The sequence below is a fragment of the Artibeus jamaicensis genome, unplaced genomic scaffold, assembly GCF_021234435.1.
Source record: "Artibeus jamaicensis isolate MK-2021 breed Jamaican fruit bat unplaced genomic scaffold, CSHL_Jam_final contig_1777, whole genome shotgun sequence".
NCBI classification, from domain to species: Eukaryota; Metazoa; Chordata; class Mammalia; order Chiroptera; family Phyllostomidae; genus Artibeus; species Artibeus jamaicensis.
In genome coordinates, this window is record NW_026521350.1 from 32837 (window position 1) to 55100 (window position 22264).

Genomic DNA, 22264 nt, shown 5'->3' on the forward strand with positions numbered 1-22264 from the left:
TCTGTGACACCCTATATATGCCTAGTGTTGGGTCAGCAAAGCATTGATAGTGCAGTGGCCATATCTGGTTCCCTGTCCATTTGCAGGTTGTCTTGGCTGCCATGGTATAAATGTGGAGGTGTGCGGTGCACACAGAGACAGATAGGACGCACCCTGCAATGATCATAAATAACATTCACTATCTGTCCTTTCTCTAGAAACAGTTTGCAGCCTCCTGCCTGAATCTATGTCCATCATACGTTGCTGCCTCCTCAGCAGGTGGAAGGTGTGGGTTTGGGACCAAAGGGGAGGGAGAGGGGCCCTTCCTTCCCAGCCTTCCCAGGTTGTACTTTGGAAAAATGTACTTCCTGTGCCTTCCAGCCTAGATTTCCTGGGCCAGGTGAGAGGCTTTTGCTGGGAGTGTCCTCAAGCCAGGGGATAAGGTTCAGGGCACTTCATACATGGGAAGGTATTAGAGGCCATGGTGGTCTTGGGACCCCACCGATTGCTTCTTCACCTGAAACATCAGTTCAAAAGAACTTATGTACCCCAATGATCATAGCAGCACAATTTACAATAGCCAAGTGCTGGAAGCAAGCTAAGTGCCCAACAGTAAATGAGTGGATCAAAAATCTAGGGTACATTTACACAGTGGAATACTATGCAGCAGAAAGAAAGAAAGAAGGAGTTCCTAATCTTCCTGGCAGCGTGGGTGGAACTGGAGGCATTGTGCTAAGTGAAATAAGCCAGGCAGTAAAAGACAAATACTATATGATCTCACGTATAGGTGGAACATAATCAACAAAGCAAGCAAGGAAGGAAAATATAACCTGAGACATGGAAATACAGAACAAACTGACAATAACCAGGGGGGAGGGGGAGGAGGATAACGGAGAAAGAAGGGGAAGGGTGGTCAAGGAATGCCTATGGATCAGGGACCCATGGACAAAGCCAAAGGAAGATAGGACTGAGGGTGGGAGGTGGGGGTGGGTGGGGTGGGGGAAATGGTGGTGGGACTTGAATAACAATAAAAAAGGGTGATCTTAAAAAATATTGCATCGTAACACTGGGTGAGGTGGGTGAGGAGCAGTCGGTCCCTGACAAGGGCTGTGCTGAAATGCGTGCCTGGGGCTGCAGATTCAGTGACTTGCTGCAGAGCAGGCTGGGAAGTTCAAGGGTGGGGAGCCCTGGGGATGATGGAGGGCTTGTGCGCTAAAGTCTTAGGAGGGTAGGGGCCTGTGGTCGTTTTTTTGGTACCTGTGGGTGGAGACCCTGCGGGAGCGCTCCCTCTTCTGACCACACCTGGAGTGCCAGGAAGGGCGCTCTGTTTCCAGTTCTGCAGATGTGGGCTGTTGGGGGTGGGGAGGGGCAGTGTTGGGGCGGGAGAGGTGTGTTGGGAGTGTGGGGGGGGGGTTGGTTCTGTGGGGTGTCAGCGGAGCTAGTCCTGTGTTTTCTCTCCCCCGGGATGGGGCTGGTGGATTGGGAAAAGAAGTGGGTTGGGTGTATGTGCGACTGTGAGCGACAGTGTGTTTTGACTGGCGTCCAGGAATGCACGCGGGGGACCAAGTTCTGTCTTGTCCACACCCCGAAAGGTGACCTGGTGTCTCCAGGGCGGAGCTAGCCCTGAGCTGAAGGAGTGGCACCGCCTCTCCAGGGCGGAGCTAGCCCTGAGCTGAAGGAGTGGCACCGCCTCTCCAGGGCGGAGCTAGCCCTGAGCTGAAGGAGTGGCACCGCCTCAAGACCCGCCCACAGGCGGTAAGAGACACGGGCGGCGAGAGAAGCGGAAAGCGGACGGAGGCTGCCCCACCCGCTCATCATTGCGCCCGGCGAAGGCTCGGACCAGTGCGCGCTATGGAGCGCAGGGGGTCTGAGTTCGGTCTTCTCCTGGTCCTAGTGGTGCTGCGGGACTGTGCGGGGGAGGCGGTTCTTGTTAGGACTCAAGAAGGTGAGTTCTGGAGGTAACATTCAGGGGGGTGGTTGGGGCAGCCAAGGAGGGAAAAGTGGGGGTGAGGGGCACTAAGTTCCAGGACAACGAAGTGCCCGGGGCGGCTCCAGAACCTTCAGGCCAGGACGACGCGGTCCCCTCCTCAGTCCCCTGCGCCAGCTCATTTTGGGTCCCAGTGCCAGGCAGGTAGCTGCCTTCGGGAAAGAAGAGAGGCAGGTGGTTGGTGGCGGTGAGGTCGGGCGCGTCCGCTGGGGAGAAGGGAGGAGGGAAGGAGGACCTGCTGAAGGAAACGGGCATCATCCCCAGGCCGCTGTCCTGCCCCGGTTGCCGTCGTTCTTCTGGGGACCTGGGAGCCCCTGCCCCTGACTGTGCCGTGACCCACAGACATCGGCACACTGAGATACTGTGCTCACACCACTTCCCCAGGGAAACCCTCCTGCACCCTCACTGCCCTCCCCAACTTGAACTGCCCATGGTGGGGGGGCTGCCAGCAGGTGCACAGCCCCGCAGCCCCGGCCAGGCTCTCCCTTCAGCAGCCACTTTCCCTGAGGAGTCACCACTCTGAGCCTTGAACTCTGCAGCCAGTTTAGTCTGCAGCCCAGGGTCACTTCCACCACTTTCCCTGGAGAGTCCTGCCCCGCTCCCCCATTCACCCCGTTTTATTACCCTGTTCGTAGGGATCCAAAAACACCAGTGCCTCCAGGACCTTCTCATCTGTGAAGTGACCCTAATCATTTCCTCCACCAAGTGTCTCCTTGTTTCCATCCCCCGATGACACACAGCTGAAGCCTCAGCTCCAGGCCCACAGATCCTAGAGCAAGAGGGTCAGGGGGCATGTTTTTCCCAAGTGTGGTCCTGGGGCTGGTGGTCAGGAAGGGCCCTCCCTCCCTCCCCTTTGACCCCACACCCACATTTCCCACCTGCCCAGGAGGCAGCTTTACATAAAGGCCATAGGTCAGGGCAGGAGGCTGCAAACCTTCTCTATAAAGGGTAAAGGGTAAATTTTTGTCTGCACAGACCTCTGGGCATCTGTCTCCGTAGGCACTGGGCACCTCCATGCTTGTGGTGCAAAAGCAGCCAAAATTGTCAAATAATGTGGTGACCAGATGTGGCCAGTCCTATCAGATGTGGCCCCATTCCTAGTTTGCTCACCCCAGGTTTAGAGTATATAGGGAGTCCCATATACGGGTGACCACTGCCTTAGGGAATTGTCTCCCAGGATGCCTTTACTGTTTGTTTAAGAGCCACAACCATGCTCTTTGCTTTTTGTTTGGGGTACAGATTTTATTTATTTCTTAGAGAGAGGGGCAGGGAGGGAGAAAGAGATGAGGAGAAACAAGGAGAGGGGAACCTGGCCCACAACCCAGGCATGTGCTGTGACCAGGAGTCGAGCCAGAGACCTTTCTGTTCCCAGACTGGTGCTGATCCCACTGAGCCACACCAGCCAGGGCCAGAACCATGCCCTATTCTGCTTGTGATTTCTGGGAGGAGTGATGTGTGAGGATGTGGGTCCCACAGGCAGGAGCCTGTGCTCCCCTTCCTTGTGTGCACTGCTTCCTGCGTGGAAGGGGCGTGGGAGACAGTGCATGAAGCCATAGGTGTGAGCAGAGGGTGGTGCTGGTACATTGTGGGGTCAAGATGGGGGCCACCTGCTGCTGCATTGCATTGTTCCCAGTGACCCTGCTCCTTTCTGTGCCAGAAAAGTCACCTCTGTCTTATGAGCACTCGGCCTGCCTTAGCTAATGACGCTCATGACGGGCAACTCTGATGTTTCACAGATGAAACTCATCTCTCCCAGGCCCTGTTTAAATGGTGTGGATTTCCCTGACATAGAGCACCTGTACCTGTGATTTGTCATCTCGACATTTGCCACCCCCATTACTGCTGGCAGCCATTTAGGGGAACACAGACTCCCACCACCATCCTGGCCTTCAGCAAAAGGCATCACTGAGCTTTCTGAGAATTCTGGCGTCCTTCCCATCCGTGCTCTCCTCATAGGCTCGATAAACAAGAACTTCAGGCTTTCCCACGGTGCGTGGTTGATTGGACACTTTCCTGCCTTTTCATATTATAGCCTCCCCTGCAATATTCATTTCTCTGAACCAGCTGCCCCCTTCCTCTTCTACCTGCTCAGAAGTTCTGGCCGTTCTGCTCCATGCATGGTAGCTGTGCCTTTTGCCAGCCTTGCAAGACCCGTCCCAGCAGCAGGTTAGCGCCATCTCCCAGGGCTGTGCTAAATCAGGACCCACAATCCTGTACTCCCCCCTTCTCCCACATTGAGATCTATCCATATCCCCCACCCCACTGTCACCCACCTTCCTCAAGACAGCCACCTACATGTCTCTTCACGTCCCTGCAGGGCCATAGCTAGTTCTTGTCAATCCTCTGGCATCTAGACCTTGCCCCCACAGCCACCTGCCAGGACCCTGGGTCGTTTATTGGCTAAGTCATGCTGGGTGTTGGCCTGGTGGACACAGAGAGGACACCTCTGGAGAAGTGCAGCTTCCCTCCAGGCGGAGGCCTCCTGCTCCTCCTCAAGTGAAGGGAGGGGCCAGGCAGGGTCAGTCCCTGCTCTGCCAGCCCAGCCATCAGGGGGATCGTCTTGCTGTCACAGAGATGGGGGGGTGTCTTGGGTTTTTTCTTCTAACCCAAACCTCACCAGCATTTTTTCTTCACAGATGCTCACTCTCTTCGCTATGAGATGAACATTACTTCTAACAACCAACCCCGTTGTGTGGGTCAGGGCCAAATGGATAGAGTGAACTTGCTGTTATTTGACTGTGACAACGAGGTCAAATATATGAATAATATGTTAAAGGACACAAAAACCTTGGAAGATATGACACAGAAGCTGAAAGACATGAGAGACTTGATGAAAGGGAAACTACCTGACATTACACCAGAGAAAAGAGGTAAGTTAGAAAAATCCAGGTGCAGAAGCAAGCAGATTGTGGGGTTCAATACATTTATTGTATTCACATAAAACAACAAAGTGTATGTTGGTCCTTCCCATGTAGCCCAGTAGAAAGGGCGGGGAGAACAGGGCTGGATTAGAAGAGTTCAGAGGAGGCAGACACCAGGTGGGGCAAAGGATTTGTCGAGACCGGAGGCTGACATCTGTCCTGTGGGGACTGTGGGGCAGATTCTATCACCCTGCAGGTGAGGCTGGAGTGTCAGAGTGATGCCGATGGAATCTTCAGTGGATCTTTGGAGTTGGGTTTCAATGGACAGAGGTTCCTTGCCTTTGACGCAGAGAGTGGAAAGTATAAAGTGGATAATCCCAGAGATGAACTGATGAAAGAGAACTGGGAGAATAATGAGGAAGTGACCAAGTGCTTCAAAGTTTTCCTCCAGGGAGACTGCAAGGAATGGCTTAAATTCTTGGTGCGCAAGAAGAAAGAGCTGGAGACAACAGGTAGCAGGGAAGATGTGGGCGGAGTGGTCACTCTACCGAGATAAGATTGACATACTGTTGTGTGAATGGGTACATGTGTGTGACTGAGTATGCACATATGTATGAGTGTGTGGATCTTTGTCTGTGTGCACGTGCAGTAAGGTTGTCATTGCTTGTGTGTGTATATGTCGAGCATCTGAGTGTGGGGCTGGGCATGTGTTTGTGTGCATGTGAATGGGTGTGCTGTGCATTTGTGTACTCATGTGAGTGTATGTTTGAAAAAGACCATCCATGGTAAATTCTTTGGAGGATAAGAGCTGCAGGCGTGCCCCACGTCCCTCCTTTCCCCTCTCTCCTCCTCACGTCCCTCCCTCACCGCACAGAGCCTTGGACCACTCTCTCTGGGTTTCCCGCTGACCCCAACCCTGCAGGCCTCGCTCTCTCTTCAGTCCTGTTCCTGGCACTGCCCCCTCTTCTCACATCACTCTGCTCTTCGTCTCACCTGCTCTGTGTCTGCAAATCCTTCAGTACCACCTCCAATGTCAGCTTCTGTGAGGACTGCTCTATCGCCTTCTTCATGTGTTACCTCCTCTTCTGTCACAGCAGGAGGGACTGGGTGTGTTGTGACCCGACTTCCCCCATTAGCTGCAGGAGCCCAAGGGGACAGGGCCCATCTCCTCCCTTTGTTCCAAACCCAGGACCTGCCACAGTGGCTGCCACACATAGAGGGGTGGAACCTGTCTGCATCGTAGGGTCACCTGGGGCAGCAGGGCTGAGGGGGCGTCTCCTCGTAAATGGGGTCTGGACAAGGCTGACACTCTGGTGTTTCCCCTGCAGCTGCTCCAGCCATGGCTTCCGCCCCAGCCACGCCACCCACAGTTTCAGCCACACCAACCACGGCCCTAGGCGCAGCTCGGTCCAAGGCCACGACCAACAGGCCTGTCACTTCACTCATCCCTCTGATCCTCACCTGCTTGATCACTGGCTGTGTTCTGTTACAGTAACAGGTACAAAGGGCGGAACCGAGTGGGAAGTGAGGGGCAGACAGCCTGCAGTGAGGACAGGGAAGGTGAATTCACACCCCACCCCCTGACCCTCGCTGAACCTTCTGTCCTGGGAATGAGACCAGGACAAGAAGACCTAGAGCCACTTAGTAACAGTCGCATGGACGGCCTCAGCCCCCAGATCTGCCGTCTCCTCACTGTTGGTGACGGAGTGACAGACGGGGGCCCACACCAGGCCTAAGCCCTGCTGATGCTGCAGGGGTTTAGTGATTCAGTCCTCACTCAGATTTTCTGTTTGGGAGAGGGTTTGGGCCCAGGATGGGTGTGGTGTGGGGACAGCAGGCACACAGGGCAGGGCAGTGCTCACTTTCAGGTGAGACCAGCACGGTGGCTGCATGGGATGGGTCCAGGGGATGGGGACTCTCCAGGGGGCTAAGAGGAGGAGGCCTGGGTCTTGTCCCAGGAAGAGGGTGGAAGGGCTTGCAGACCCAAATCAAAAGCCTGGAGTTCAGGACCATGCTCCTAGAGAAACAGGCTTCAGAAGTGCCAGTAAGGAGGTAGGCCAACAGTAAGGACTCTAAGGAGGCATATAGTAAGGTTAGAGGAGGCCACTTCTCCTGGCACCCCTGGGACTCCTGGCCGAACCCTGGCATGATCAGCCAGCACCCTCTGGAGCCCAGATCCTGAGCACAGTCCGGCCCTGCCCTGAGCAGAGGTGACAGGGGAGACAGGTAGAACTGACCAGGAATGGATGGGGCAGGGCTGGGACCGTCATACTGAGAGCTACCTGTGCTGCTAGGTACGAGGCTGGGAGAGAAGAGAGAGGAGGGATGTTTGTCTGTGACCCTCCCCAAGGCTGGAGGAGTGAGGGTACAGGCCCTCCTCTCCATCAGAGCTGCCACCAGGTCCTTTAGGCCCCGCCATTCCTGGGAGAATCGGGACCTGAGTGAAGGGAGCAGACTGATTCATCACTCACTGTAGTCTCCAGCCCAGATGGTCTGTAGCAGGGCCTGGTGCTGACTCTGTGATGTGCAAAAGGTGGGCAGGGTTTGGTGCAGGCTGCTGGCCCCAGGGCTGGGGTGGCAGGTTCAGGGGAATTCATGACCCTAGTGAGGGCAGGGCTTGGGATGGGGAGTGACTGGGGTGCTGTAGCCCCAGGAGAATGGCCCCAGGTTTTCTCAAGCAGGGGAACCAACACTGGCTCTTTTCTGCAGGCTGACGATGCTACCCAGAAGCACCCATAGTGTGGTCTCCCTCAGTGATGCTGCCTTTCCAAAACTTCCCGGTCCAGGGACCACCATCACATTGTTCATTGCATTTGCTATTGTCCTTTTAGGTGCTGTGTTTGGGGGGGTTGTTTGTTTGTTTTTGCTTGTTTGTTTTGCCTTATATTAGATTCACCATATGCATCTAACAGAACAATTTACTCATAATATGTTCCTGATCACTTGTGTGTTTTCTGATTTTGGCTATTTATAAATAAACTGAAATTAACCTTTGAGTATGTATCTTTTAATGGATATAATTTTCAATTTTCTTCGGTGAATGTATAGGCATGGAATGTCGGGGCCTTATTCAGTGCTTCCTCAAAACATATTACGCGAGTTTCTTTTGGTGCTAAGAGGTGTGATTCCTACATCTAAACTTGAAAAGTTTCAATAAACAAATTTCAACAAATGGAGAATTTTCCATCTTCTCCTTTGTTTGTGGAAGATCAGATACATCTCTGCATGATAACTTTCTTTGTGCAAATGATATTGCCTGAAAGTACTGAGCTCAGGCCTTCTTTCTGTGTCCCCTGAAATGATCATGCATTTAAACAAATAACAAAAGCAGCCCTGGCTCTTGTGGCTCAGAGGATTGAGCACTAGCCAAAGGGTTACTGGTTCGATTCCCAGTTAGGGTTGCAGGCCAGGATCCCAGTGCGAGGCGCCCAAGAGGCAACCACACATTGATGTTTTTCTCCTCTCTCTCTCTCCCTTCCCCTCTGTGAAAAAATAAATAAAGTCTTTTAAAAATCATATTTGTGACTTTCCATTAGTACCTTATCACCTTACAATTATATTTTAGAAGCACCTGTATATTATTAACAAGTTCATTCCTTTGCACTTTTGTTATATGACCAGAAGAGAATTCACAGCAATTGGCTGGTCCTGCAAGTTGTGGAGTAAATATTACAGACGATTCTGCTACATTTCTGCTGGAAACAGGGAATTTAAGTGTCACCCATTTTTCTCTTTCCACCTGGCTTTTCAACAGCTAAGAAATGATTGTTTCTTTGTTTTTGTTTTGACTTACTTTTCAATTCCAGTTTGCATTCAATATCATTCTGCACTAGTGCAGGTGTACAGCGTAGGGCTAGACAACCAAAGACTCTACAGAGTGGTCCTCCTGATATTTCCAGTACCCCCCAGCCCCATGCATAGTTCTTACATTATTATCAACTGTATTCCCTCCATTGTAGTTGACATCCCTGTGACTAATTTGTAGTTCTCAATCCCGTCACCATTCTCACCCAGCTTTCCGACCTCACCCCACTCTGGCAGCCATTAGTCTGTTCTCTATATCTGTGAGTCTGTTTTCATTGTGTTCATTCATTTATTTTGCTCTCAGATTCAACATGTAATTGAAATAATACACTTTTGTCCTTCTCTGTATGACTTATTTCCATTAGCATAATAGCCTCTAGGTGCATGCTTGCTGTCAGAAATGGCAAGGTTTTATTCCTTGTAATGACCAAGTCATGTTCCATTTTATACATGTGACACCATTTTTAGTCCAGTCATCTACTGACGGGCACTTGGGCTGCTTCCAAATCTCGGCTGTTGTAAATAACACTGCAATGAACATCGGGGTGTATGCGGTCTTTCAAATTAGTGTTGTGGCTTCTTCACATAGACAGCCAGAAGTGGAGTCACTGATTCATAAGACAGTTTAACTTTTCCTTTATTTTGAGGAGCATACACACTGTTTTCCATGTGGCTGTGCCAATCTGCCTTCCCGCCAACAGTGCACAAGGTTCCTATTTCTCCACAGCCTCTCTGACACTGGTTGTTTGTTGATTTATTGATGATAGCCAGTCTGACAGGTGTGAGGTGGTATCTCATTATGGTTTTAATTTTCATTTCTGTGGTGATCAGTGACATTGAGCATCTTTTCACATGTCTTTTGGTCACCTGAGCTCTTTAGAGAAGTGTCTATTTAGGTCCTCTGTCCAGTGTTTAACTGGGTTGTTTTGGTTTTTGTGTGTGTGTGTGTTTTTGGGGGGGATGTTAAGTTGTATGAGTTGTTCATAAATGTTGGGTATGAAACCCTTTTTGGATGTATCTTTGGGGAATACTTCTTTCCTTTTAGTAGGTTGTCTTTTGCTTTGTTGAATGTTTCCTTTACTATGCAAAAACTTTTTAGTTTTATGTAGTGCCATTATTCACTCTTCATTTGTTTTCCTTGCCCATAGAGATATGTCAGGAAAAATATTGTTAAGAGATTATATTGCCAATGTTTTCTCCTAGGAGTTTTATGGTTTTGAGTCTTACATTTAAGTCTTTCATTCATTTTGATTTTATTCCTGTGTGTGGTGTAGGAAGGTGATCTAATTTTATTTTTTGGCATGTATCTTTTCAATTTTCCTAACGCCATTTATTGAACAAACTGTCTTTACTCCCACTCATTTGTCCAATATCAGTGGACCACCTAGGCATGGGTCTATTTCTAGGCTCTCTATTCTGTTTCATTGATCTGTGTGTCTGTTTTGAGGTCTGATTACTATGGACTTGTAGTATAGTTTGATACTAGGTAGCATGATGCCCCCAACTTCCTTCTTTCTCAAGATTGCTATAGATATTCAGGGTTATTTGTGGTACTTAGAAATCTGGAACTAGAACTATTTGTTCTAGTTCTCTGAAACATGTTTAAAATGTCTCACAAAAAATCCCTATGACATTTTCATAGGAATTGTGTTGAATGTATGAATGACCATGGGTAGTATGGACATTTTAACCATGTTAATTCTTCCTGTCCATGAACATGCTATATGCCCCCATAGATTTGTATCTTCTTCAGTTTCTTTCTTTAGTGTCTTATAATTTGCCAACTACAAGTCTTTTACCATCTCAGATTTATTCCTTGTTACTTTTACTGCAGTTGTAAATGGGATTGTTTTCTGAGTTTCTATTTCATATAGTTCATTGTTAGCATATAAATATACAAACAATTTCTGAATATTTATTTTGTATCCTGCTCTTTTTTTAAATCCATTTATCAGTTTTAGTAGTTTTTGATGGAATCTTTAGGGTTCTTTCTATTTAGTATGATATCATCTACAAATAATGACAATTTTACTTCTTCCTTTCCAATTTGGATGACTTTTATTTCTTATTCTTGTCTGATTTCTGTGGCTAGGACATCCAATATTAAGATGAATAAGAGTAGTAAAAATAGACATCCCTGTCTTGTACCTGATCTTAGGGAAAACACTTTTTCTTTTTCCCCATTAAGTTTGATTTTGGATAGGGGTTTGTCAAATGTGGTTTTTATTGTGTTCAGTCATTTTCCCACTATTTTCACTTTGCTGAGAGTTTTTATCATAAATTGGTGTTGGATTTTGTTAAATGTTTTTCTGTATCTATTGATATGATCATATGATTTTTATTCTTCATTTTGTTTGTGTGGCATATCATGTTAATTGATTTTTTAATATTGAATCGTGCTTGAATTCTGGAAATATATCCCACTTAATCATGGTGTACGATCATTTTAATGTATCTCTAAATTGGTCTGCTAATATTTTGTTAAGGATTTTGCATTTATATTTATCAGAAATATTGGCTCATAATTTTATTTCTTTGTAATGTCTTTACCTGGTTTTGAAATCAGGATAATGCTGGCCTCTTCAAATGAGTCTGGGAGTCTTCTTCCTCTTGAATTTTTTAAATAGTGTAAGAAGGAGAGGTGTTCGTTTTCCTGTGAATGTTTGGTAAAATTTACCAGTGAAGCCATTTGTTATAGGACTTTTGTTTGTTGCTATTTTTTATTACTGCTTAGAGTTTGTTGGTTGTAACTGGCCTGTTCAGATTTTCTGTTTCTTGTTGCTTCAGTCTTAGAAAATTGTAAGTTTCTAAAAATTGATCCATTTTTTCCACATGTTCTAATTTGTTGGCATATAGTTGTTCATAATATTTTCTTAGAATCTTTTGTATTTCCGTGGTGTCAGGTTTTACTTCTCATTTATTTCTCTTTTGGAGATAGTGGTAAGTTCTCTCTTTTTTTCCTGGTGAGTGTTGTTAAAGGTTTATTCATTGCTTTTAACTGTTTGAGGAACCACTCTTGGTTTTACTCATCTTTTGTATTGTTTCTTTACACTCTATTTTGTTGTTTTCTTTTTTTGCTCTGATGTTTATTATTTTCATCCTTCTACTCACTGTGGGCTTTGTTGGTTTTTTTCTAGTTCCTTAAGGTAAGAGATATATTTGGGATTTTTCCTGTTTCTTCAGACAGGACTGTCTGTATTGCTGTGGATTTACCTCTTGGGACTGCTTTTGCTGTATCCCATAGATTTTGGGTTGTTGTGTTTCATTTTCATTTGTCTCAAAACATTTTTTATTTCTGGATCTTATTGTTAACCCATTCCTTGTTTAGTAACACATTATTTAGTTTTCATGTGTTCGTGTGTTTTTGGTTTCTTTCTTATAATTGATTTCTAGTTTATCCCATTGTAGCAGGAGAAGATGCTTGGTATGATTTCAATCTTCTTGCATGTGTATACAAACAGAAGCTATATTCAGCTTCTTTGGGGTAAAATGCTCTGAAAATACCAATTACATTTATCTGGTCTATTGCATCATTATTGACTTTCTGCCTGGAAGATATATTCATTGATGGCAATGCAATGTTAAAGTCCCTTATTATGACCTTACTACAGTTTTTCTCACCTTTACATCCATTGATATTTGCTTTATATATTTAGGTACTCCTAAATTGGGTGCATAAATGTTTACAAGGTTTATATGCACTGACTGGATTGATCCCTTTATCATTCTGTAATGTCATGTTGTTTCTCTTATAGCCTTTGTTTTAAAGTCTACTTGGTCTGGGATAAACATTGTTACCCCAGCTTCTTTCCCCATTTACATGAACTGTCTGTTTTCATCCCTTTATTTTCAGTCTGTGTGTGTGTTGTTCAATCTGAAGTGGGTCTGTTGTAGATGGCACATATATGGGTCTTGTTTTCTTTCAAGGATCACTTTTATGCATGCTGTGCCAGTCTCAGACACCATCCTGATACTTTGGAAACCAGTGGATATTCTGGAAATTAAGTGGTGAGAATCATTCTCATTTTGCCTGTTCCCCCAACTCCAACTGTGACTTTTCTGAGATCCCTCCCAAATCACCTCCATTGGTGAGAAGTAAGTTTTCACAACAGAAACATCTCCACTTCTCAGAATTGTTTCAGCTCCCCATGGATGGAGGGTCAGCACTCTGAGTTTATAGTGAACAGCTACAAATAAGTAATAACTCTAATTCTCTTAAATTTAGGCTATTGCACTGAGCCATTCACAGGTGGTGAATGAGTCTGTGAAAAGATTGAATGTGACCCAAACAATGGGAGACCCTGACACAGTGTGATACTGACAAACTTTCAGTACCTCTGCAAGTGGGGGACAGGATGTGGCACCGGGCATTCTGTTCTATTGTTAGTAGAAGGACACTTGAATCCCTCCTTTCACATATACAAGGTCATTTCATTAGTCATCCAAACATGTAATATGAAAAACATAGACATTTATGAAAAAGATATAAGACATAAGAAACATTGTACATAGGACAATGACATCACAGTCCCCTCCTAATTAGGCACCTTGGGACCTCATGCAGATGTCCTAAATGCCATAGCTACCCCATCATATTTTTCCTGATATTTGTAAGTGATCTGAAATCTCTTCCCTTTCAAAGGTAAGATTTTCATTTTGGGAAAAGCCAGAAGTCACAGGACAACAACCTGGACTGTAGAGGGGGCCGAGTCACCTGGGTGATTTGGTGTTTGCTGAAAACTGCATAAGATGTGATGCATGAGCCAGTGTGTTGTGGTTATGAAGCTTCCGATCACCAGTTGCCCATAGCTGCAGCCTTCTGAATCATCAGAATAGTTTTCCATGGAAGTTATGTTCTGTTTATACCTACTAGAGGCCAAGTAATCTGAACTATAAAAAAAAAACCAACCAAATTCCAAATGAAATATTTTAAACCATATATGAATATGTATATATATATGTATGCGTATATATGTGTGTGTGTGTGTGTATATATATATATATATATATATATATATATATATTCAGGGACTACTGGTTAACATACAATAACATTAGCCACATGTATCTAAACCTCTCCACATACATTTAAAAATTACACAGATAGACAAAACTAAAAAACAAAAATCGTCATCTTCATCATATCAAGGAAATGAAATACCTGAATCCATCATTTCCTTTGAGTCTAAAAGAAATGATCGGAACAACTGTTAAAACTTAGACAGGGTCTGAGGACCAGACAGTGGTGACGTGTTGACGGGAAATCTAGTTCAGAGACCGCATGGAGGTGATGCTGCACAGTGTCCCGGTTTGTAGGAGACACTCGCTGACATGCATAGGGAGTCTGAGGACCTTGTGCAAAACTGGAACATCGGTGTGATAGGTTCCTATCACATGGCTCAGGACAGAAGTTCTCTACACAGTATCACAGCTTCTGTATAGTTTATGATTTTTAAATGTTTTTTTCTAGTTATTAAAATGGGAATTTAAGAACACATGTATTTCAGAATTTCATGTATGAAGGTAACTAGCTCTAACAAGCACAACACAGATCCTCCTGCTCCTTCAAAGGCAGGTCCTCCCCCCATGGTCCCCTCTTACCCATCTCTGCTCCAGCCTTGGTCAGCTTCTCCCTCTGCCACCTCGTCAGCATGGTCTGCCCAGGCCTGGAGTGGGAGGTGTGTGGACTCACCATGACAGACCTAACCCTCACTGTGAGGCAGGAGTTCTGGGTAACCAGGTCAGAGAGAAGGGCTCAGTGACTCTCCTTAAGCAGAGCAGCCCTAAGGAGATGTGTGTGTGTGTGTGTGTGTGTGTGTGTGTGTGTGTGTGTGTGTTCCCAGTAGTTTTCTGCTAGAACTCAGGGCTGCCAGAGATGTTTCCCACACATCCTTCTTCTCTGTCTTAGTTCACCTCTCGAAATCTCCTATAGGATAGACTCAAGTCAAGCCTCTGGCTTCTCTGCTGTTTTTTACCCTTATGCCCCTGGGTTTTCTGTTCTGGTGCATATTCTTCTAGCAGGTATTCTATTCATCCCAGCCAAGAGCCTTGGCCATAGAAACAGGGTACAAATACCAACCCCTGTTAAGCCTTCCTTTTCTTCCTGCTTTAATTAGGGTTCTCCAGAGAAACAGACTGCAATGATGTATAGTGATAGATAACAGGTAGAAGGGTGGGTAGGTAGGTAGGTAGGTAGATAGACACATAGTTCTATTTAAAGCGTTTGCTCACGTGACTGTGGAGGCTGTCAGCTCTAGAACCTGCCATGCAGGCCAGCATGGTAGAGCTCAGCAGAGCTGGTGGTCCCCATGACCTGTGAAGGTTGCTGCTGGAGAAGCCCCTCTTCTTGGAGGGGGCGGTGGTCAATCTTACTGTTCTTTTCTGGCCCATTTGACAAGGCCTACCAATGTGATGGGGGGCAACCTCCTTTACTCAACGTCCCCAACTTATTACACATACTCAGGCTAAATTTACCATCTCTTCTCCCTTCCTCTGGGTCCTAACACCCTAGTCCTCAGTCAGAATGTCACACCTGCTGAGAGGGGCTTGTGGATTTGTGTGCCGAACACTTCATGTGGTCACAGGAAATACAATGTGTCCCCTTTGTCACTTTTGTAAAACAAAGCCTAATGGTCCAACACAAGCTAATGCTCAACCTTTCTGTGATAAACTGAATTACCTTGAAGGGCAGGGACTGAAGGAGGGTTCCCCTCATGTGTGGACCTCACTGTAGACACCACCATCCATGGCAACCACCCCTGTCTCCATGGCTGCAATGCCACCTCCACTCAGCCCACCACTAGGGTCACTCCACCACCCCCAACAGGGAATCCCTAATGCAGCTTTGATTTGGTCCTTATGGGGACAGTGGGTGTAGTGAGCAGAAATGAGAGGGATGTGGAAGTCCAGTGGCTCCTGGCTGAGGGCAGGTCTTAGACTGGTGCCAGGACTGCAGAGCCCCGAGTCCCACCCTGTTCCCACCCGTGAGCCCTTTCTCCATTAAATGAGCAATATAGACCAAGACTTCTTCCTCTACACGTTCTCCATGTGAAGACAATGACCTCCAACTGACAATAAGTGCCCACTGTCCTAAGGCTGTGGGCAAGTGGAGAAACCTGGTCCAGAGTAGAAGGCCTGCCTCTGCTCGAGGCCAGAGACATGGGACAGTAGCAAAGACTATGAATTAATTGTGTAAAGCAGGGGTGTCAAATTCATTTTCACCAGAGGCCGCATCAGCCTGGCGGTTGCCTTCAAAAAGCCAAATGTAATTTTGGCTTTTGGCTTATAAATGTGACTACTTCTTAACTGTTAAGGAGTTGAAATTACATTTGGTCCTTTAAAGGCAACTGCGAGGCTGATGTGTCCCCCGGTGAAAATGAGCTTGACATCCCTGGTGTAAAGAATATGAAACGTTGTGGACCAATTTGCTAGAGTCTCTGAAAGAGGATCCTGTGTGGCGTGCATACTCACGGCCTGGGCAGGACTCAGGCTTAGCTGGGGACAGACCTTGGTGGGTCCAAGTGTTCCGTATGTGGAAAACACTCCATGCACAGTACTATGGGACAGGATTTTGGGATTAATCTCTGGGAAAGGCAACCAGGAAGAGCCTGGTAGGCTCACCCACTAGGCTCAGTTAAGGAGTCAGTGACTGGGAGAACAGAGGAAGGCAGAAGGGTGCCATTAGAGACCTGGCAGGAGGCCAGGTGGGAGGAGGGTGGGCCTCCGTGGACACCTGTGCATCCTTGGCTCACCCTGAACGCAAGCTCCTAGTTCCAGCCTCACAGCAGCACCCCTCGCCCTCCCCCCACCCCGGCACCGGAAGCTGGTGGAATTAGCTCCTGGGCTGAGTTTAATGGTTGGGGCTACAGCACACACGTGTCCAGAAACAGGAATCAGGTGTCTGGATGACATTCTGGCTGCTGTACCTATGCCAGTCGCTTCACCTTTCCACGAGTCCACTTCACATTTGTCACTCAGGAACCGCCACCTGCAGGAATGAAAAGAGGTTGCGGGGGGGGGGGGGGCCCGACCTTGCACCCAGCCCTGAGCCCGCCCAGGCTGAGCCCTCACCCCAGCTCTTCCACTGGTGCTGCCTCCCCAGGCTCGTGGGCAGGGTCTCTCCTGATGGGGGCGACAGTCACTCGCCACAGTCCTTGGCACTGCCCCTGTCACTGGGAGTGCGAGAGGGGGTCTTTGAATGTACAGAAATAAAACCAGAGACGAGGACGCTCTGGAGAGAAGCAGGAGAGTTAGTTTCTCAGAATCAAGAGGCCATGGTCTTGCTCCGGGTTAGGACGAATAGCCCCAGAGCAGCGTCGGTACTTCAGGGCTGGCTGGTGCTCTGTGAACGACGGAGTGGACGAGACACGAGTGAGGATGAACAGGCAAGGCTAAAACCTCCATTGCTGAATAGGGAGCGTCAGGTGCCCTGTGACAAGTATCTGGGGAAAATCAAGCCGCACGTAGAAAATGGGTGGTGAGTGTGTGTGTGTGTGTTGCGGGGTGGGGAGGCTGGCGTTGTAGGCTCTGGCCAGCTGCCTGACCGCCTTCCCACGTGGACACTGCTTATTTGCTGGGGGGAGAGGGGCGGGGAGGGCCTTGAGGAGAAAAGTTGGGCCTGAAGCCAGCTTTCCCCTTCGCCTCTCCTGCGCCGGCGTGGGGGAGGGTGGGGGAGAAAGTGCGTTGAACAAGCGGGAACCTGCTGGGACGGGGCGGGACGGGGCGGGACGGGGCGGGGCGGGGCGGAGAGGGGCGGGGCGAGGCGGAGAGGGGCGGGGCGGGCCTGGTGGGTGAGCGCAGTCATCTGCTGGCAGTGTCTTTCGCTCTAGTAGTTCCCTTACACCTCGTTCCTTATAACAAAAATGAAAACCAACCCCCCAAAAAGGCGGGGGAAGGAACACTCCTTTACATTTTTTCCCAGGCGCTCCACACAGACAAGCCTCCCACCAAAAAGTAGCGTCGCGCTGGTACTGTTTTTCGCTGTGGTGTCCACTGCCTCTAAGTTCTGTCTTCTCCTCCAGGTCCTGGCTGTACAGCCAGACTGCCCCCGGGCATCGTTCTGTCTCTGGGCTCACGGCAGAGAGTTCCGGGTGTGAATTAAGCTTCAGTGGGGTGATTCGGAAGGGGGTGGAAGGTGAGGTGTAGAGCAATGCGGAGCATTAAGCTCACACATCCGGATGGTGTGCCATGCAGTTCGACGACATTTCCGCTGGGTGGCGACGCTGCCCTGTCTGTATTTCCAACCTTCCTAACCTTCCTAATCCCGTTGATCATTTTACCACCTTTGCTCCTGACATAGAGCACCTGTACCTGTGATTTATTATGTCCACATTTGCTACCCCCATTACTGCTGGCAGACCTTTTGGGGAACACCGACTCCTACCACCATTCCTGACCTTCAATAAAAGTAATCTTTTTTCAGCTTTTTGGCGCTCTTCTCATCCATGGTCTCCTCAGAAGCTTGAAAAACAAGAGTAGCTTCTGGCTTTCCCATGGAGCAAGGTTGATTGGACACTTTCCTGCCTTTTCATATTATACCTCCCTCTGCGATATTCACTTCTCTGAGCCAGCTGCCCCCTTCCTCTTCTACCTGCTCAGAAGTTCTGGCCATTCTGCTCCATGCACAGCAGCCATGCCTTCTGCCAACCTTGCAAGACCCATCCCAGCAGCAGGTGGGCGCCATTGCCCAGGGCTGTGCTAAATCAGGACCCCCAGTCATGCACTCTCTTCTTTCCAACGTTGGGATCTGTCCACATCCCCCACCCCACTGTCACCCAGCTTTGTCAGGAGCAGCCCCCTACGTGCTGTCCATGTCCCTGCAGGGGCCTGGCTAGTTTCTGACAGCCCTCTGGCATCTAGAATCTCTTCCATATACACCGGGCACATCCCTGGACTGGTTATAAACTGAGTGATGCTGGCTGTTGGCCTCGTGGACACAGACAGGACATATCTAGGGATGGGTGGCTTCCTGCCAGGCAGAGGCCTCCTGCTCCTCCTCAAGCAAAGGGAGGGACCCCGCCTTCATCTGGTGAAGGGAGAGGCCAGGCAGGGTCTGTCCCTGGTCTGCCAGCTCAGCCATCAGGGGGATGGTCTTGCTGTCACAGAGGTGGGGGAGGGGGTGTTTTGGCTTCTTTTTTCCAACCCCAATCCTCACCAGTGTTTTTCTTTCACGGATCCTCACTCTCTTCAGTAGGTTCTCAACATTACTTTTAATGAACAACTATGGTGTATGGTTCCAGGCCTAATGGATGGAACAGATTTTTTGTGACTGTTACAACAATAATATTATATCTATGAATCACTTGAGTGAGGAGGTAAAGGACACAGATGTCTGGGAAAGAATAATGAATGCACTGAAAGATGTGGGAGACTTAATGAGAAGGAAACTACCTGATGTTAAACAGGAGAAATGTGCAAACAGAGATAAGTTAGAGAAATCCAGGTGCAGAAGTGAGCAGACTGTGGGGTTAGCTCTATTCATTGTATTCGTGAACAAAAAAAAAGGTGTATGTTGGTCCTCTCCATGTAGTACAGAAGAAAGGGCAGGGAGCACAGGGTGGTATTAGGAGAGGTCAGAGAAGGTGGACACGAGGTGGTCAGAGAAGGTGGGAGCAAAGGATTTGTCGAGACCTGAGGTTGACATCTGTCCTGTGGGGAATGTAAGGCAGCTCCTCCCACCCTGCGGGTCAGGCTAATGTGTCAGTGTGATGCCACTGGAAGCTGCAGCAGATCCTGGGAGTTAGGTTTGGACTCAAAGAATGGAAAGTACACAGTGGATAATTCAGGAGGCCAACAGATGAAAATGAAGCGGGAGAATGATGAGGAAGTGACCAATTTCCTCAGAAAGATCTCAGTGGGAGACTGCAAGGAATGGCTTCAACTCTTCATGCACTGGAAGGAAGAGCTGGAGACAACAGGGAACAGAGAACAGAGAGATGAACTAGTTGTTCTCCAGATAAGAGCAACCTACACTTGTGTGAGTGTGTGTGGAGTGCATATGTGTGTGAATGAGTGCATGTTTGTGACTGTATGAGTGTGTGTGTGTATGTGATTACCAGTGAGTGCATGGGTGTGAGTGTGTGTGAATGTGTACGTCTGAGAAAGAGGTTCATTGGTGCTGAGTTCATGGAGAATAACGGCCCCAGGCATGACCCACATCCCTCCTTTTCCCTCTCTCCTCCTCACGTCCCTCCCTCACCCCACAGAGCCTTGGACCACTCTCTCTGGGTTTCCCGCTGACCCCGACCCTGCAGGCCTCGCTCTCTCTTCAGTCCTGTTCCTGGCACTGCGCCCTCTTCTCACGTCACTTTGCTCTTCGTCTCACCTGCTCTCTGTCTGCAAATCCTTCAGTACCACCTCCGATGTCAGCTTCTGTGAGGACTGCTCTACCGCCTTCTTCATGTGTCACCTCCTCTTCTGTCACAGCAGGAGGGACTGGGTGTGTTGTGACCCTGCTTCCCCCATTAGCTGTAGGAGTCCAAGGGGACAGGGCCCATCTCCTCTCTTTGTTCCAAGCCCAGGACCTGCTGCAGTGGCTGCCACACATAGAGGGGTGGAACCTGTCTGCATCGTAGGGTCACCTGGGGCAGCAGGGCTGAGGGGGCGTCTCCTCGTAAATGGGGTCTGGACAAGGCTGACACTCTGGTGTTTCCCCTGCAGCTGCTCCAGCCACGGCTTCCGCCCCAGCCACGCCACCCACAGTTTCAGCCACACCAACCATGGCCCTAGGCGCAGTTCGGTCCAAGGCCACGACCAACAGGCCTGTCACCTCACTCATCCCTATGATCCTCACCTGCTTGATCACTGGCTGTGTTCTGTTACAGTAACAGGTACAAAGGGCGGAACCGAGTGGGAAGTGAGGGGCAGACAGCCTGCAGTGAGGACAGGGCAGGTGAATGCCTACCATGACCCCTGCTCCTCACTGAGACTTCTCATTCTGGAAAGGACCCAGAGGAATAAGACCCAATATCACTCGATGGCAGTCACTTCGATGGCAGAGCTGAGCTTGATGGCAAGCTCAGCTCTGAAATCTCTCTCCTTACTGTTGGTGCCAGAGGGACAGGCAGGGGCCCACACCAAGGCCTAAGGCCTGCTGATGCTGCAGGGGCTTAGTGATTCAGTCCTGACTCAGAGTATCTGTTCAGAGAGTGTTTGGGCCCAGACTGGGTAGTGTGGGGTCAGCAGGCACATAGCACAGGGCAGTGCTCACATTCAGGTGAGACCATCATGGTGGCTGCATGTGATGTGTCCAGGGCAAGGGGACTCTCCAGGGGGCTAAGAGGAGGGGGCCTGGGTCTTGTCCCAGGAAGAGGGTGGAAGGGCTTGCAGACAACACAGAAGGCTGGAGTTGACTGCTCTGTTTTCACAGAGTGTTGCTTGGGGGACAGCAGGTAAGGCAGCAGGTGAACAGTAGGGAGTGTGCAGGACCGGATTAGAGGGGGCCAGTTCTCCTGTACCTCTGGGAATCCTGTTTGAACCCTGGTACAATCAGCTGACAACCAGCCTCCTCCAGACCCCAGATCCTGAGCCCCTGAGGGGCCCTGCCCTGAGCAGAGGTGACTGGGGAGATGGGTGGGGCTGAGCTGCTGATGGAGTTGGATGCTGACCACTGGCTGGAGCAGGACTGCAAAGGGCAGGGCAGGGACAGTGGCTCCCAGAGTAGTTTGCTGTTTCCAAGGCAAGGAAAGCTTCCTTTGCCCCTTGAATTCTTGCCCTGCCTGTCTTCAGCAGCAGTTGGGTCTGACTGTCATGTGGTAAAGAAGGGAGGAGATGGGTATAAGCTGCAGGACCCAGTGAGCAGAAGTATGGGAATCTCAGGAGGATGGGGCTCTGAGATGGAAGGGTTGGGTCAGTTGCTCCAAGGCAACTGACCCAGGATTCCTTCAGTCACTGAGACAAGCACATGCTTTTTTTCCCTGATGGCAGAAGGTGCTTCTCAGAAGCCCCTGAGAGTGTGGTCTAGTTCCACTGTGTCCCGTCCCCAGCTGCCTTTCCATCATCTCCAGCTGCTCACCTGTGACCTCCAGGAGCTGCAGCCCTCACAGCCCCCAGGAGATCGTGGTGCTACAGCAGATGCAACATTCCTTTTCTGTACTCAAGGCGTAGGGCCTTTCTACACTTTCTTTTGACACTTGGTTTCTTCTCTTGGTGCTAATCGTTGAGATTCTTGCACTGAGATTCTTGCACTTTCTATACTTGAACAAGTAACGTGAGAAACACTTTCCATTTGCTCCGTGGTTGTGGAAAATGAGGTAGATCTCTGTATCAGAACCATGTTTTTGCACATCTTATTGATGGTACAACACTGTGAGATTTCAGAACCTCAGGGATTCGTTGTGTGTCCCGGTCTAAGTTCACAGTGTTTTACAAATGATATTTTTGATTGTTACTTTTAGGAATTTCTCACTGTGTAATGCTATTTAAATTTTTGTCTGTATATAAAATAATACCATAAAATATAATTACTTAAGAATGTTGTTTCATAGCACACACAGAAGTTCGGTGGTCGTTTTCCCTCTGTGTCAGCGAGTAAATAAAACCCGGGTTCTGCCGTGTTGCTGTGGAAGCAGCATTGGCATCTCAGTCTTGTCGTGACTTCTGGACCCAACTCTCACCTGGATCCCAAGGAGGGAGG

General features: G+C 48.7%; 1 long non-coding RNA gene across 1 annotated transcript; it reads left to right on the forward strand.

Moving 5' to 3' along the window:
• The first annotated feature begins 5105 nt into the window (after positions 1–5105).
• LOC119057887 (uncharacterized) lies at positions 5106–7664 on the forward strand. The gene is made up of 3 exons (XR_008392583.1): positions 5106–5339; positions 6156–6325; positions 7537–7664. It is a non-coding gene; the product is annotated as an uncharacterized LOC119057887 (long non-coding RNA).
• The last annotated feature ends 14600 nt before the right edge of the window (positions 7665–22264 follow it).